The sequence below is a fragment of the Drosophila willistoni genome, assembly GCF_018902025.1.
Source record: "Drosophila willistoni isolate 14030-0811.24 chromosome 2R unlocalized genomic scaffold, UCI_dwil_1.1 Seg200, whole genome shotgun sequence".
Lineage (NCBI taxonomy): Eukaryota > Metazoa > Arthropoda > Insecta > Diptera > Drosophilidae > Drosophila > Drosophila willistoni.
Window position 1 is genome coordinate 1,522,265 of NW_025814051.1, and position 18,232 is coordinate 1,540,496.

The window sequence follows — 18,232 nt, forward strand, 5'->3', positions numbered from 1 at the left end:
TTTTTAAATCAAATATTGACCAGAACTCGAGCCTCGAGTCCAGTAAGTAAGCAACTACAAGAACATTCAGAGCTCTGGCGAGGTTGATGATTTTTCAATTTGGGTTTTGTAGTTTTCCGCTGCGGTGGCGGAGAAACGAGAGATAGGCGATGCAAAGCAAAAAAGCAACTCCAACTCACTTTAAAACAGTTCATTTCTTTTGTCAAGGCTTCGGACTGTTGGCTCATTGTCAGCCGGACAGTGGTTGGCCTTTTGCATTTTGCCGCTTGGTAAATGTCGCAGGCAAACAGCTACCGCTTGTTGCTTCTGACTGCTGCTGGATCATACTTGGGGACAAGATAAAATATTTAAACATGTTTAGTGATTTGCTGTTAAGTAGTGGGTAATGCACAGCAGAGATGATGCCATGATGATGATGCTGATTATTGGTGGTTATTGCTGATCTTCAATGCCAGGGCCAGGGTGAACTTTGCCCAATCGTCGGACAATCGTCAGGTATGAATGATGACAGCTTTAGCGCTGCCAACGATGATCAACGATTGGGGCAAATGAAGGCAGCGGCTGTGGCACAGCCAGAGGTAGCATGCCGCCCCAATGTTTGTTTATTTATTTGCTTTTAGCTGTTAATAATTTATGTAAGAGCGTGTGGGCACTTGGAAAATAACAAACATTTGGCTTCTGCTTAGGTTACCCCTGCCTCAATCTGCCTCCTGTATTTGTCTCTGCTTCTGTTGATGCATCTATCTTCTAGTTGTACGATTAGCAAGGAAAAATTATGATTTTGAACTTCGATTTGGTTGTGCCCCTCTCTTTTCTTTCTCCTACTCTCTCTCTCTCTCTCTCTTCTCTTTCTCTCTCCCTGTCTCTCTCTCTCTCTGCATATCAATTAGCATTAGTAATGAGCTTTTAAATGCATTTTGTGTGTTTGTGGAAAGCATTCAACGGCTTTCCTACTTTAGCCTTTTATTTTTGTTTTTGACCAGATGCTGCGTATCTGTGATATTTGTTGAGCCATTGATTGGGTAAGTAATACACATATTTAGATTGATGTACTTTCTTTTTAGTTTTGCTTAACACAAAAAATAAAGTTCAGAATTGAATTATGGAACTTAAACTTAGGACTTTGCCCATGCCGATCCTTGATTTTGTTTTATTGATCGAATACCAGGCGACTTTTAATTCAAAAGTCACAAGGCAAATAAGAGTTTCGTTTCTTGGCATTAACATACCAATCCCAAGAAATTTCTGAATAGTCAACTAATTAAGGCTCCATAGGTTTAAATATAAAATATAATATATCCCATATCCATTAACCATTATTTGAGGTTTGAAATTATTATGCAAATACTTGCAGCGGATTTCCACAATTACCAATTCTATCTAGTCTAACCAATTTCTTCAATACATTTCAAATCTGTTGTTTCTGTTCTTATTTTTGAAATTCATCATATGTACTACATCGGATAGCAAAGATTTGAAATTGTATTTTAGGTGTATACGAGATGTAAAATCATTATTTCTCACTCAAAAACTATATTGCTGAGTGATTTCGATTTCTCATGAAGCGTTTACTCTGCCAAATTCATCAATGCAACTCAGATTCGAAAACAAACAATTAATTTTTATGAAGACGAAACCAAAAAAAAAAACTTCTATCGAAATATGCAGAAGAATTTATTTTTTTGCTAGCTGCCCAAAATATAATACCTACAAATTGTTCAAATTCTATTCCCAGAAATACACTTTCAATTAATTTTCACCTCTAAACAACACGAACACACACTAACACACACACACTCTTATACACCCACCAAAATTCAAGCAAAAAAAAACAAAAAGTATTTCCCAAAACAATTGAAATCACTGCGAAATTTTTGCAATGATTACGTGAGAGAGAACATATAGCAAAAAAGCCCAAAAATAAGACTACAACAAATACAACACAAAAAAAAGAGGTAATATGTTTAACAAAAAAATAACTAAAACAAAGCAAACACAGCAGCAAAATTAACAACAAAAAAAAAAAAAACATAAAAAAATTGAAATAAATAAACTCAATGCAACAATAAGTAAATATATATCTATATTAAGTAGCCGATTTAAACAAAAAGCGGAAAAAACGGCGAGAAACAAGTGGCATAAATGAGGAAAGAAGTCTGCGGCGGTTCATATAATAAACAAATTGAAAACTGGCAAAAGAATTGCACATAGCGTACTTAAAACATAAACAAAAAGAGCCAAACCAAAAACCAAATTCAAAAAAAAAAAGAAAAGAGTATACATAGCCCATAAAAATTTCAGAGGCACTTGGAATAAACGGCAACTTGTTTTTCCACCAATAGACAAAATGCCAAAAAGAAAAAAAAAGAGGAACAGAAACAGAGCAGAAACAAATGTGGTCATGGGAACCGAACCAAAAGATACCTTGTAAAATTTAAACGATTAATACTACTAATTAGGGCTTAGATAAGGGAAAAACGAGAATCTCTGACTCTCGAGACTGAGTCAGATTGGAAAGTCAAAGGTGTCCAAGGATTAACTGATGCATCCTTATGCAGTGAAAGATATTTAAGACGTGAATTGAGGAATGTTCATAAAAACAAAGTTGCAAGTTGCGAAGCTCTTCACAACTTTTGCGAAGGATCACCGTGTTTTTTTCCTACGGGTCACCAGCTTAGCCCAAGAATCGTGAATCCTTTTTCGGAATTCGCTAATTGCCTTAAAAATGTTTTGCATTCTTTTTTATCTTAATGCATTCATAAATAAATGATTTTATGAGCTTTATTTTGTCAAATACTTTATATATATTATATATATTACAATGTAAATTATAAGCTAATACTCCACTATACTTAAAAAATAGCTCAAAAAATTAGATCAGTTCGCCAATTTCAGAAAGGAATATCTGTTTTAAAAATATAATTTGTTAAAACCTTTTTTTTTTATATATATAAAGCCAGTCATAAAACAGGCTTATTGCTCAAATAGATAGCTAAATGAGAAAGAGCCCAAGTTGAAATGCAGTTAATTAATACTTAATTACTAAGGAAAGATCAAATTAAAGATCTTTTTAGCAATGGAGTATTCTGATTAACGAATACTTCTTTCTTCTGTCAATAAGGGACATTCCCAACATACAATTTTGTGGTGAAATATTTTAAAAATACTACCTGCTGTTTTGTTCACTTTAAAACTCTATTTAAGATTAAGTCGAATTTATTGTTAATTCTTTAAAATATTGAGCTCATCTAAAGACTTTTAGATTAACTTAAATAAATATGTCTTGTATATTGGTACAATTGTAGCTTCCAAATATACCACATTATTATTTAAGTGCAGGGTATACTGAATTGATATTTATGTATAAAGTCTGGGAAAAAAAGGCGAAAGAGAGATATTGAAGTCGGCTGCTTTTCTCAGAGAGATGATCCCTTGCTGTGATTTTTATGCACAACAAGCGGCTGCAGAAAAAAGAATTAAGAAAAAACATTTTTAATCGAAACGAATTAATGAGCAGCGCAGAAATCGAAATATTTTTTTCTTCTGTTCGTTTTTTTGCTTTTTGTTGAAATCGTTAAAAGAAGCACACGCCTGTCGATGATGATGATGTCCTGCAGTGCCGAGCATACAAATATACAGCAACAGAAGATGCTGGAAAACACAGATACAGATTCAAGCTAAGATGCAGATAGAGTATCTGGCGCTGGCTGCCCCTCTTCACAATTGGCCTAACCTTGACCAAGCCGCCCAGCTGGGCTGATACTCATGATGATGATAATGATGATGAGGCAAACTTTTGCTACACAGTATTCGGCCAGTCAGCCACCTGTAAACGTCTTTGCCAACAGAAATCTGTCTAAATATTTGCCAATTGATTTGTGGTCCGATGCTGTGTGCTGTGTTCTTGGCAATTTGGGGCGCCAAACGAAGCGAATGAACGTGTTTCCGAGGCCGAAAGCGAGAAGAAGACAAAAAAAAAACGTTAAAACATATTGCATACATATGCGCGTTGTGCCGGCCGGCAAAATGAAAATCATATGTACATATCTTGGAGTATGTATCTGTATTGTATCTGTATCTGAGAGAAGGCATCTTTCTTTTGGCTCTGCTGTTTTTCCACTGCTCACCAAAAAACAAAAAGAAAAATTTATGTCTGCTCATTAGCATCAACGAGCGCGCCTCGACTGGTGCAATTAACTTTTCAAAGTATTTCAATTATTTTAATTTATCCATGAATTTGGCTATACGAAAGTTTTTATGGCATCAAATTCCCTCTCTCTGCACCATACTCTCTCTCTCTCTCTCTCTCTCTTTTTGGGAAATGTTTTCTTCCAGCAATGTATACGAATTTAATTTTTATGGTTTGATTATTAAAAATTGTTACATAAAAATTTCCAAGGTAAATCATTGGAATTGAACTTTTCTCCTTTGCCCCCATACATAGTTTGTGGTCATGGGTAATAGTTCATTTACCTGAGTAAGGTTAAACCTTGGTAAAAAAAATTTCCCCTCGCCCATTAAATGATCTTGAATTGCGCACAATTGTTGATGTAAATATTCGCCGAGGAGATGAAAGAGCGCCAAACTATCGAGAAACGTATAACTTATCAGTGAGTTATTCTGATGAACCGGAGAATGTTGAAAGAGCTTTTCCCAAAATTATATGACCTTAAATCAAATCGTTGTTATAAATATTCGAAACTAATGACGGAAATCTTCTGTCTTAAGTGGAAGATTTCGAAAGAGTTTATTTTTTCTTTTGGTTTTCAGTTAAAAGTTATGTTAATGGTTTGAAATAATGAATCGATTGGAAAACTTTGTGTTTCTACCTTGCTGATGGCTAATGCTTTTTGCATTAACCTTAAATTGTGTTTTAGGCATTTTTCTTTGCCACTATTCAATGAACTATATTCAGTGCCTGTAGCAATCCAAAAATTAAAAAATTAAAAGATCATTAATCGGCCAAAAATTATTCGCAAAAATAGTGTTTTTTTTTTTTAGATTTTTTTAGGAGAATTATTTTTATCCTCTTTTTATATTCTTTCGCGCTATTTTCAACTCAATTTCAAAAAGTTAACTACAAATGTAAATTGCAATATAGCAAATTTTTAAATGGCACTTGAGAAAATCATTATGTATGATGTATGACTATGATGTACATAACTTCCTGTGAAAATTGGTACAAAAATTAATTTCCAAGATTGTAATTCAAATTGAAAAATATTAAAAAAAACCTGGAAATAAAAGCCATTGATTAAATTAGAGCCTAATGAAATTAAGGTTTATTGGCATTGTTTGTCTCGCTTAAAAAAAATTAACTTGATAAAATTAGTCAAAATTTATAGATGAGGAGATTTATATAAAGTGGAGATTTTTTTAATCCTCATATATGGCCAATCCGGCACTGACTATAATCACATTACATGTTGTGAGTTGTTCGCCAAAATTTATATATCCTTTCCTTAAATAAATTAAAAACTAAAACTATACTATTCTTTACAAGGGTAAATATTAATAAATATTGTTATTGTTATTGTTATATATTAAATATAGGCTTTATGTAATAATATAATCTCACTTAAGTTAGAAAATTGCTGCTGTTTAACTTAATACATAATTTCCTTATCAACTATTTGTTTAATTGTTATCAGTATTGGATTCTATTCTATTGGATCTAAAGCTATAGTTTCATGCCACATGGATGTACACACTTATGTATGTACTTACATATATATATTTAGAGTTCTCTCTTTATGCCAAGGACTTTAACCATTGAGGATATCAATCCTTCCTGCTTTTAACCACTGCTTTGAACACCATCACTATTTCTTTAAAGTAAATACAAATATTTTTGCGATTTTCGTAAGTGAAATTGAAAGTAAATTTATATACAAATTAATGGCAAACAAAGACTATAACTTTTTCCAAGCTTCCTTTACGCTTTTCCAAAATTCCGACATATTTATTGAGTTGTTTTGATTCTACTTAAATCTCTCAGAGTGGAAATGTGCTTATAGGTAATAATGATGAGTCTTCATTTAGATAAAACTGGCGCCATCCATCTTCAGCCCACTTCAATTTGAGGGAATTTCACAATTTTTCCAGTACAAAAGATGCATGTCATTGTAGTACATTTAAATTGACCATTTCGCATATTTAGACCAACATTTTATTGGGTCGATCAGTGAGAGACAGAGAGAGGGAGTGAGAGAAAGAGCTGGGGATTGAAGAGCATAAAATAAAAGAAAAATCCCCATACCTAAATGCTCGTAAATTCACATACCACAGAGAGTTGGGTGGAAAAAATAACACACTCACACACATTTTCCACGGCGGCATGCCACAGATTTTTCCACAATACGCATAGCACACCAAAACACACACACACACAGCCATTATGAATTCATAGCGAAGGCCAGAAACGAAACATTTCCATCATATATCATCAAACAGGGCAAAACGGGCGAACGGAACGCTTCTCGCCCAAGATCATTTGTCTGCCTGTCTTTCTGTTTGACTGGCTACCTACCTTTTCTACCTAGCCCCCACATTGAACACTTCCTGGAAAGCAAGCAGTTCTTTAAAACTTAAATAGTTCAAATGAATTTAAGTGTAAATTTCTTTTTTGCAGTTGCGAATTAAGAAAAACAAACGAAAAAAAAACTTAAGATTAACCAAAGGTCCCCAGCATGTACATAAATACGTATTTTTGACAGACCCCGCGCACTTCCAGCTGAGCAACCTGATCTGATCAAGCTCTCATCTTCAAATCGAAGGCATTAGTATCTTAATCATGCATGTCACGGTCACAAATTGAAACGATCCATCAGACAGATCTTCCCTCTTCTCTCACTCTCTCACTCTGTCTTTGCAGCAAACTCGACTTTGCGACTCGACTCAATTCGACTCGAATCGCTGTTGACGTTGCTTTGCTGTGTTGCAACCAGTTACCAATTACATACTTATGGCTTGGGGTCGTAACTATATCTGGGCTTACGTATATACATACATACATATATATCTGTACACACATACATATACGTAAACGTATACGTATTTATTTATATGGCCACCTCTCACACTTGGCTTGGATCAGTTTTGCTATTGCTATTATAGTTTAGTTTTGTTTGGTTAGTGGGCCGCAAAAATCTAGATATTTATAAATAGATCGGCTAAAATTAACTTTTGTTTGCGGTTTTTGCCAACAAATATGTGCATAAGTAATTGTAATAACACAAAATGATATCGGTTTGAACTGGAATATGGGAATAGATTGTCATAGTAGCTAATTTCAAATAAAAATCGCATAGTTACATAGGAAATCTATTTACAAATCTCTTTACAAAATCAAGGACCTTCGTTTTTTTCTTATTGATGGAAACATTTTTCATACATATGTAATTTTGGCACATCTTTTTTGAAAAATGTCCTCATCAGTATAATTAAACTATTCCAATTAAAGTAAAGTTGTTGATGTTTTCAATAAATTGAAGATTGATTTCACTTCCGACTTTTTGTTAGAAAAAAAAATCATTTGATTAACGATTTTAAATACATTTAATGTATGTAAGAAAAAGTAGTTCGTTTTTTTAGAATTTGAACATATCAAATACCTCATCACATTATCGAATAAGGCTTTCAATATTATTTATAACATTTATGTCATAGATGTCATAGAAACAATAGAAAATATTATTGATTTTAAAATATTTGAAATACATACATAACTTACATATACTGCAAGGGAATATGAACTTCTATTGTCGACATCGATTTATTTATCAGAGTTTTCAGATTTATAATGATGTAATTCATTTAACTTGCAAAACGGTGTCGTTATAAGCGAGACAAAAGAAAAAACGTCACATTTGGAAAACAGGGAATACATATATATATATGCATAGTTTTAGACTTTGGACTTTACTTTTATAAAATGATCTTAAAATAATTAACGCACGTAAAGATTTGAAAGAAAAAACAGTACATAAAAAAATCGTAAATGGTGCTTGAGGCTTAAAGGCGAGTACTAGATTTAGAGATTCAATTTTATGTCCATTCGCCATATAAAATACTTCGGGAAAATAGAATATCTAGAAAATTTCATGATTAATAACTGTGTACTTTTATGGTTTTAAAACCGATCCTATATCTTATAAATATTTCGGTTTAAAATTTTAGACATGAAATGTATTTTATCTCTATTAACAAAAAAACATACAAGTTTTAATGATACAGAAAAAAAAATCCTCTGTTCGATATTAACAAAAATACATACGTCGACTTGGAAGGAATTGAACAAGACGTTCAAAGCGATTGAAAAAGGTCGCCAATATAATTTACTATCATCAAAATTTAAAATTCCAAGTTTCTTTTTGAAAAATAACTGATACATTGCTTAATTGAGTGTATCCTTACAATTATAATCGTTTAAGCTGGCCTTAGGTCAACCTTCAAAAGAAGGAGCAGGTTGCCTACATAGCTTTTTCAAGAACCATTAAGTTGTTTTGAATCAGCAGAGTTTTCATTATATATTCATAATCCCCTAATAAGTGGTAAAAAAAATGCTGTGACACAGGGTACTAGCATGTCGACTATCAATCGTTGACTCATTAAATATGAATTTGATTGATATTCTTGCAAATTTTTAGCCATATTAGTTTTTTATTGCAAATTTCTTTCCAGAAAGCTAAGCAAATGCTGCAACTGATTTAACATTTGCCTGTTCCTTAACTGGTCACTTAACTACTGTCACTGCTGCTGCTGCTGATGTTGCTGCTGTTGCTGTTGCTGGGGGCCACATGCTGAGCTTTTCGGGGTTTTCACTTTCAAAATTGCCTTGTTGGATGCTGGCTAGTGGCTAGTGGCTGATGGCTGCTGACCGGTGGCCGGTGGCCGGTGGCTGGTGGCTGGTGATGGTGGCACGGCTCATGCTTGACGCCAATTTGATTGACAGTTTTGCGAGATTTGAGTTCTCTTTGACAGGAGACAACTAAAAAATGTTGCGTGTCACAGTTAAGTAAAACTTAATTAAATTATTTAGATTATGTTGGTTATTTATTTAACAATTTTTGTAGATTTGAGAAAGAGAAAGATATAGAGATGGAGAGACTTGGTGATACTTGTTGATCTCTGTGCATGCTAAAATAAATAAATAACCAATTTTTAATTGAATTTCTACCTACATTTTTAACCTGTTTGACGGCATTCCGTGGCAATCAACGTCGCTGCCAGTTGGTGGAGTAGTCGTCGTTGTCGTTGTTGTCGTCGATGACGCTGGTAGTAGATGTTGCTGTTGTTGTTGTTGTTGTTGTTGTTGTTGTTGTTGTTGTTGTTGTTGTTGCTTTTATTATATGCATAGTATGGTGTAGTTGCTGTTATTGTAAATTGCTATAACCCAAGCGCCGTTGCGTTGCCGCCTTAGCAAACCTTGTGCTGTTTTTTCTCTCCCTCTCATTTGCTCTCTATCCCACTTTGTGTCACAACTGGACACAGCAGCATCAGCAACAACAACAATTACAAAGAAGACCTTTTTTTTACTTTGTTTTTAAAAACATAAGCTTATCAGAGGCAAAGTTTCTTTCACAGCGAGAGAAGAGACTGCGAGGCTGCTGCTGCTGCTTTATTGAAGTGAAGTCAAGTGAAGTGATAGCCGCTTCAGCAGCGGCAATAGCAGCAGCAGCAGCAGCAGCTGCAATGGATGCTTAAAACGCGTGTCACTTAGTCACACACACCAATTTATACAGGGTGACTCAGAAAAGTATTTCAAACTAAATAGTTTCAAAGTCCATATGTAATGACATATTGCTTTTCAAGTTCTTATTATTTACCAAGCAAGCAAATTTCTAAGAGTCCGGAAAAAAGTCTTGTTTTGTTTATAATTATTAAAATAAGTATTTAGTTATAGAAATTTTGTTTTTAGAACGTTGTAATCAATCGTTACAAATATGCTGGTGAGAGGTTTTCTTATTCTTCTCTAATTTGGGAATTTCGGATCACTGATTCGAATCTGGGGTGTCCCCGTCATAAAATTAAGATTTTGTGGTTTAAGAATTTAGTAATTTTGGAGAAGGGCGTTTTGTCAATTTGAGGATTTCTAAAAATTGACCGACCGACAATCGAAAAAAAGTATAAAATGATTAGAAATATCAATATTTTGGGGTGTGTCCAGACCCTTTATGCCATTAAGATCTTCAAGAAAAAACTGTTTTTTGAGTCCCCAAAAGTAGATACACATTCTTTTTTCAAAAAATTAAATAAGTATTAGGTTCGAGTCCCAGGCTAGTGTATGGATGAAGTTTTCGTCTAACCCAAAAGCCTTAGTTGCCAGTGCTTGTAAAATTTAGTTTGGTTGATAGTTTACAACTATATCCTATACTTATAATAATAATAATAAATATGAAAGCTTTGTGCCACTATGAACGGGTCTTGATATCTGTGTATCATTGTAGACGTCTGAAACTGAAAAGTCTTTAATATTGAAACAGAAATTATTTGGACTTGTATTTCGTCCTTAAAAGATAATTATTTTTTTCAAATTTGGTACAAAACAGCATTTTTCAAGAACTAATTACTCCCCTCACCTTTCTATCCCTCACTTTAAAGATCCTCCGTTAAAATAGTGCACCACAAAAATGCAATATTTGCAATATATTTTTAGTGTCATAATAAATTTCTTGACTAGTTTTATGGTTTAATTCCAATTGCTACCCCAATTTGCTTATTAAAATCCATAAAAATACCTTGTAAGCACCCTGTATATCTATAAATGTGCCTGCGTGCCTGCCTGAGTACTTTCTTGTCACTTGATAACCGATTTGCATCAATGAAAATGGAACATTTTAAAGCCAGTGAGACAAAAGCTTCTATCTGGAGTGTGAATAAACCACAGGATGTTGACTCTGACTGTGACTAACTATGTGAGACTATCTATATATCTCTGTCTCGTAAACCCTCTCTCTCTCTGTGTCTGTGTCTCTATTGCATTGCAATTATGATAATTACAACAATAATAAAAGAGTCAAGTGCTGTAACATAGTTAATGCATTTTATTTTTATAGCAAGTAGTTGTTACATAAAAATGTAAATTACCTTCAATACGATTATAGAAATTTTCTTAACATTTGTCGTAAATGTTAATGTTAATTTTAATGCTTTGTTTGCATTGTTTTTTATGGCTGCTTCCTTGAAATTCTGTGGTTACGATCAAACTATATACATACACACGTATTTACATTCATATAAACGATATTGTGATGTTTGCTAGCACTATAAGTTAGTTAATCTTGAGCCTGGTTAGAACTCTTCACAACCAACTGAAAGTGGTTCAAACTGGCGTATCCAGCTAACTGTGAGGGTTACACTGAAAACGTGTTATTCTCTGTTGTTTTCTTCTTCAAAAGTCTTGTAATCCAATATGTGTGTGTGTGTGTATAGACGTGTTTAGAATCAATATTTGTGCTAATTATAGTAGATATGATAAAAAATATATAAGTAAAGCAATAACAAAAAAATATGTCGAAATAATCTAGAAGGAAAGTAAAAGTTGAAAGAATATTTTTTCCCATAATTCGATTTTATAAGCATTAATTTACAAAAATCTGTAACTAAACCGTTAGAAATATATATCTTAATTTGCAGCAAATGGATTTAAGTGAAGTCCTTTCTTTTACTTAATTTGGGATAAACCTGGAACCTGGCTATGCATTGAGGGGCGATTTGAGCCTATGCCAGCCAACACTATATGAACTTTTTTATCCTATATATCGCTGAAAATTAAATTTATTATATTTTTGTACTTTTTTCATAGGTTGATGCTCTGAATACCTTTCTTTTTTGTCACTCTATGATTATTTGGTTGAAATATGTTTCTTAACCCCTCAGCGTTGCATAAAACATTAATTTGAAGCTTAAAGTTTAGAAATGGCATTTGATGTGTCTAAGAACACAATTTCCTTACCGATCGAGGGTGATTTTTTTATTGATCAATCATTTAAAATCATAAAAAAAAACTATTATAAATTAAATTTTTCATTGGAACATTTATTGGTTTGAAAATAACAAATTTAATGATGTTGTACATCAATTACGCAGAGAAAAATACGCATTTACTTATTATTGTCGGAAGGTTGAATCTTATAAACTGTTAGTAGAAAATAATACATCAAGAATGCATTGAAAATTTTGTCATTTATGTTTTTAAGGCTTACAAAATTTTATTATCTAAACCCGTTTTTCATAATTAAGTTTCTAAAAGTGTTTTGTACATTAAAGAAGCGCCAGAAATAATATACCTTAACAATTTTACGCCAATTTTTCCGTATCCATATTTCATTTTTACTTGCAATACAATCAAAGCAGTTCTGGAAATTTTTCTTTTTTTTATTTTATATTTTTAGCCATCGAAAGTTTTAAAATATTTGACAATTTATAAAGTCAAGATTATTTGTAAGTAGTTTGATTTTTCTGAAACTTTAATTACAAAACGTAATCAATGCTGCAAGTGTAAGGGAAATATTAAATAGTTTTAGATATATACATATATCATAATTATAATCTTGAAGCTATAGATCAGTAATTTGTGTGAACTTTTGAAATCCGAAATAGTTTGTATTATGCTTAATACATATATTCTCTTGATTGACTAAAGCTCCCATAATAATATTCTTTTTAGCCCTAAAAAATTTTTTTTCAATCAGGTGGTTAAAGTTTTTTTTTTTAAACTAAAGATTGGCTTTTTGATTGTTTGATTGCTTAATCAATTTAAATGAAACTTCGTTGTCGAATTTCAATGTCGTATGAAAACTCTTAAATAGTAGAAACAATGATTAAAATATTTTGCTTATTTAGTTGTAGATTTTGAAATAATTGCAGAACATATTTTAAGGCACTATAAAGCAATAGACTTTAGTTTAACTCCTAATCAGTCGTTCTTATTCCCCATTCCCAAACCAATTATCAAGTGAACTAAATTCTCAGAATTAGAGCAATGGAAATCTAGGGATATCCCAGAACGGCAACAACAAGAACAACATAAACAGCAGCAACAGCAGCAACAACAGTAGTGTGGGAAAGAGGAAAAGATATAAGCTATGAACATTTTATCGTTTTTTTTTTGTTTTTTGCTTGTTGTTTTTACAGCAATTTCAAGTTCGTTAAATCAAAAATTTTGCCCTGGGCTACAGCTGATATTGGTTGATGTTGCTGCTGTTGATGTTGGTGTTGGTGTTGGTGTTTGCTGCTGCTGCTGCAGGCTGCTCTGAGTAAATGTAAACAAACCGAATATACAAAAAAAAAAGCAATTCAAACCCAAGCAAATCGACCCGCATAACTGTAAATGTAAATGATGTCTCTCCATTTGAGGCTTATCGATGTACGAGTATGTTATGAAGGCGCGCAAAAATACGGCATAAATAAATAATTAAAATGAAATACAAACACACACACACACACACGCATACAGACATAACCGAGTGCCAAGTGATTTGAACTTTGAAGGCAAGACAAGTTAGGCTTTGAGTTATGAATTTATCTAAAATCACAGCATGTTGCCGTTGTCGTTTGTCGTTTGTCGATTGTCGTTGGGTGTTGTTCGATTCTTAACCATTTGACAAGTGGTTTGGCCCAAGTGTCAGACATGATAAATCATTATATACATATATATAATAATATCGATTCAATCTACAATGTATTCAATTTATGAATATTATTGCTATTATCAGTGAAAGGCCAGAAGAAATGTTCGCATATTAACACATATCAAGTATACGCCACATTGACTTAGAATTGAATTCGAAAAAACCAGTATAACTAGGTTCTTTTGAGCAGATGACCTTAAAAAATATTTAAGATTTTCTTTATACTTCTTTTTGTTTGCTTAGCAGATGGCAAAAAAAAAGAACAAATTGTTTGTCTATGCCACCTTGAAATATGAGTTCATTCATCTTCCAATTTTGACAAATTATGATTGACAATATAAATGACATATGAGTTTCGCATAAATATTATGATGTTACCTAAGTCTAAATTGTAAAATAAAATATTTCTATTAGACATTCAACATTCATTTTTGAATTTCTTCAATTTCGATCCATTCTTATCTTATACAACGACTAAAAAATAAATTTAGTCAATTTAAATCAAGAGTAAAAGAAGATATTTTCCATTACCACCTTTAATTCTTCATCAATTTCAATTAAACTTCAAATAGTCAGTAGATTTTGTGTATTTTTATTTTAAGATTATATTTTAATAAAATTATGTTACCCAATCATGATTCGTTTTTCACAAATTTGTTTGCTCCACTTATCTAATATTTGATTATTTTATAAAACGAATACTAATTTAAATTGATTGCATGTAGCCAACCCCTAGCCTCTATTGGTTGTTACCATTTTGCGTCTTAGGCGCCACATTTAAAGGCGGAAATATTTCAATTTGCCAACTATATTGGAGCTCGAGCCAAAGTCCAAGCCACCGGGCAGAACTGACCAAAACTGACTTTCAACCACGAGAGGCAAAGCCAGTGCCAAAGCTAGAGCATTAGTTGCAGTTGCCACCTGCCACACAAGCAACAACAACAACTGCAACAGCAATTGCAATAGCAACTCCTACTCCTACTCTACGCCGGCTTCACCTGCATATATGCAATTCAAGTACAAGCAAAATACCAATGAAATTTTTGCATGGAAACGTGATAGCAAAAGTTGTTACCGACCAGGCTCTGGCTCAGGCTCAGACCCAGACCGGAGCAGGCAGGTTGCTTTGGTTTTGTCGTCGTCTTCGTCGTAGTCGTCGTCGTCGTCTTCGGTCGCATCTGCTTGTGGAATTTATTTATCGTTAAGAAATGCGTGTAAAATAAGTGAAACTATTGGGAGGCTGCCTCCTCTGCTTCCCACTGTTTGCCTCCCGCTTATGGTCCAGTGTGACCAGTTTCGTTTTGCATGCAATCTTGGAACACTGAAGTGGGACAGAGAAAGGGTGGCAGGGTGGTGGTAGTTAGGAGACTAGCGGCCAGCAGCCAGCGGCTAGCTAATGCCACCACTTTTGATAAAATGTTGGCCTAAGCCAGCAAAGTTGCCTTCCCCATGCTGATGACCAGTAGCCACTTAGGTGAAGCATGGAAGGGGAGTCAAATTATTGCCGCATTGCTTAGTTGTTGTTATCAGCAATGTGATTTGCCAGGCCAGCAAACACGGAGATGTGAGATGGAGCCACTTCCAACTTGTTGCTTGATTGCGTGCTCACGTTTTTTTTTTTCTGTTTCGTTTTCTTTTTTTTTTTTTGTCGAATTTCTGAAAGTGGTAGACCTTCATAGTCGTCTCATCGTAGTCGATGTCGGTTATTTCATTATTGTATTTTTCGTTTTTTTTTTTTGCTTTTGGTTTTTTTTATCAGGTTTTTTTCGAAGCTATCAATTTCACACCTAGCCAACAAGTTTCTATAGCCAAATATTCGGTTAAAAAAAACCAAAAATTTTTAAAACATTCACAGCAAACAACAAACGAGCAAACAATTTTTATACCCTCTTAACTATAGACATAAAGGATATATTATCGTCCACAAAGACATAGTCTAAGTCTAAGAGGGTTATAGTTCTATGTAGCCTTATACCTCTTAACTATAGACATAAAGGATATATTATTGTCCACAAAGACATAGTCTAAGACTAAGAGAGTTATAGTTCTATGTAGCCTTCTATAGCCCGTTGGAGGTGCCAGGGGGTTGACTTATTAGAAATAATTGTTGATTGTAATTAGACAATTCTAATTGAAACTGTATTGAAAGAAAGTGCATATAAAATGTAGGTCAGAAGATTTGTTTTTAAATGTATTGAAACTTTAGGTAAAGTCTTCATGTAAAGGGTATAGACAAGTCTACATTTGCACTTTTCATAGAATTACTGTATTTTTATATACTTTGTATATTTTGTTTGACCTTTTCGAAATTGCATCGCAATTAATAAACACAATTGGGCATTGTTAATCAAGCTAAGTGCGCTTTCCATTTGATTTAGTATATTCTTTGTTTATCTCATTCAGTTTAAATGCAAATCGGTTTAAAGTACATGTAATCCGATAGGGCCATAGATTTCAGTTTAAGCCAAACGCTTATGCAACAGTAATCGATGTCAACTGACTGACTTGTGCTCCACTCCACCACCACGCCCATCGAGTCACATGCAATTATTTAATTAACCAAATGGCGCCATAAATTATCAACCTTGTCCATGCATACTCGTACCTATATACATTTCCGATCGAAGGGTTTTTTCCCCCCTTTCTCTCTGTCTCTCTCGATTTCTTGTTGTCGCGCTAATTGTGAATTGTGTGGAATGTTGTTGATTTAGTTCATCATTTGTCTTAATGAATATGCAATTATAATGAAAGATTTATATTTGAGAAAAAATTAATTTGATTACTGTCCATATTAAGTATTTAATGACTGTCGCTAAGGAATAGTCAGCATTTCCTTAGAACTAGTATGGAAAAAATTTGATTTAATTGAATTAGGTAAATCACATATTTCTGATTTGAATTGTACTTGCAGGTAATTTCTGTGACTATGCATTAAATATTTGGGTTCTACTAACTCTATTCTATTGATTTTGAATATTTTTCTACGAATTTTGAGTTTGTAATAAGTACAAAAAATAGAAGTTTATCTTATACCACACACTTTCTTTAGAAATGTATAGACTAACGAAACTATATGAAACCACATAATTTCTTTAGAAATGTATAGACTAAAGAAACTTTGTAAGAACTTTAAACCACAATCTAATCAGCTATGTGGCATGACTTTCTATTTTCTAAATTTATGGCTAGTTAGGTTCAAATTTAAATGAGCAATCGAACAGAAATTTCACTATTCAAAAGTCAAGTAAATATTTGATTTGTAACAAATAAATGTTAAATTTTAACCACAATTTATCGTTTTTATATATATGAGTTATAAAGAAAACCTTTGTCACACAACTACAAAAGCAACTTAAGTAAATTGCCATGACTTAAATTTAAGTAGAATTAGCAACAAGGCTTAGAATAAATGGTGTTCCATACATATATGTAAGTATTCCCTCTTATTTGAGGCAAAAAAAACTCACTTTTAGTTCGATAAATAAGTTACCATGACTTAAATTGAAATCAAATTAGCAAGAAAATGCAGAATAAAAGGTGTGAAATGCATATAAAGTTTCTTCAGTGACAAAAAACTTCACTTTTAGTTTAATATTTGCCATTTAATAATATTAGTTTTGCTTTTAATATGGATTACTTTGGCGTTAAATTGCTGAATGCGTTTTTCGATTGGATATGGCAACCAGCATGGCGTATGCGCGTTATTATTAAATCTAGGGTTGCCACCACCCATCAATTTCGTTCTGACTGTCGCTCACACACACACGCAAACTGACACACACACACAGATATCAGTCACTCACGCACTCACTAGCTGATTTTGTGGCTTACCTTGTGCCTTACGACGACCGATTTCAGCAGCTTTCTAAAATCCACAAATCCTTTGGCTGCAACTGCAACAACAACCAATTCTGGCAATTCACAATCGTTGCATACATTATATTTATTCAGGATGTATAATGATTTAGATGAAACACAGGAATCATTTATATATATTTTTCAATATTTTATTATTTTGTTGCTTTTCTCTTTTTCTATATATATATATTTATTGAAATCACACACTTCTTTGAATATAAAAAACTTCACATTGTGGATAGACAAAGCTTTAGGCTTGGCTTGTGGTTAGCTCTTGGCTTTTTCGATTTACTCACTCACACTAAGACACATACACACACAGAGACACAATGATAGAGACAGAGAGAGAAAGAGAGATGGAGAGATACACAAATATATATACGCATACGCAGACACATGCAAATGGATAATTTTTATATTTATATATGTATTTTTTTTTTTACATATATTTATATATGTATGTATATATATCAATTTTTTTTTTTAATCGCGGAACTCGAGGCAAGTTGAGATGAGACTAACCGAGACTTCGAGAGGCTGTGTTGTTGTTTACTTGGTGTGTGTTCTTGAGGCTGCTGCTGTTGCTGCTATCTCGCTTAGTTACTGATGTTGTTACTGTTGTTGTTTTTGTTGGTTTGTCGTTAATTTTTTTTGATTACATTATTTTTTTTTTATTCTCAGTTTATATTATTTTTTGTTTTTTTTTTGTGTTTTACAGCCGCAGAAACCGCGAAATGTTA

General features: G+C 33.1%; 1 protein-coding gene across 1 annotated transcript in view; it reads right to left on the minus strand.

The window, feature by feature from the left end:
- LOC6641621 (protein decapentaplegic) overlaps positions 1-17,558 on the minus strand; it is a 43,091-nt gene extending 25,533 nt beyond the window's left edge. Inside the window, exon 1 of the mRNA XM_023175480.2 lies at positions 17,466-17,558. The gene's annotated coding sequence lies outside the window, so the exon portion shown is untranslated. The remainder of the gene's footprint in view (positions 1-17,465) is intronic.
- Between the last annotated feature and the right edge of the window lie 674 nt (positions 17,559-18,232).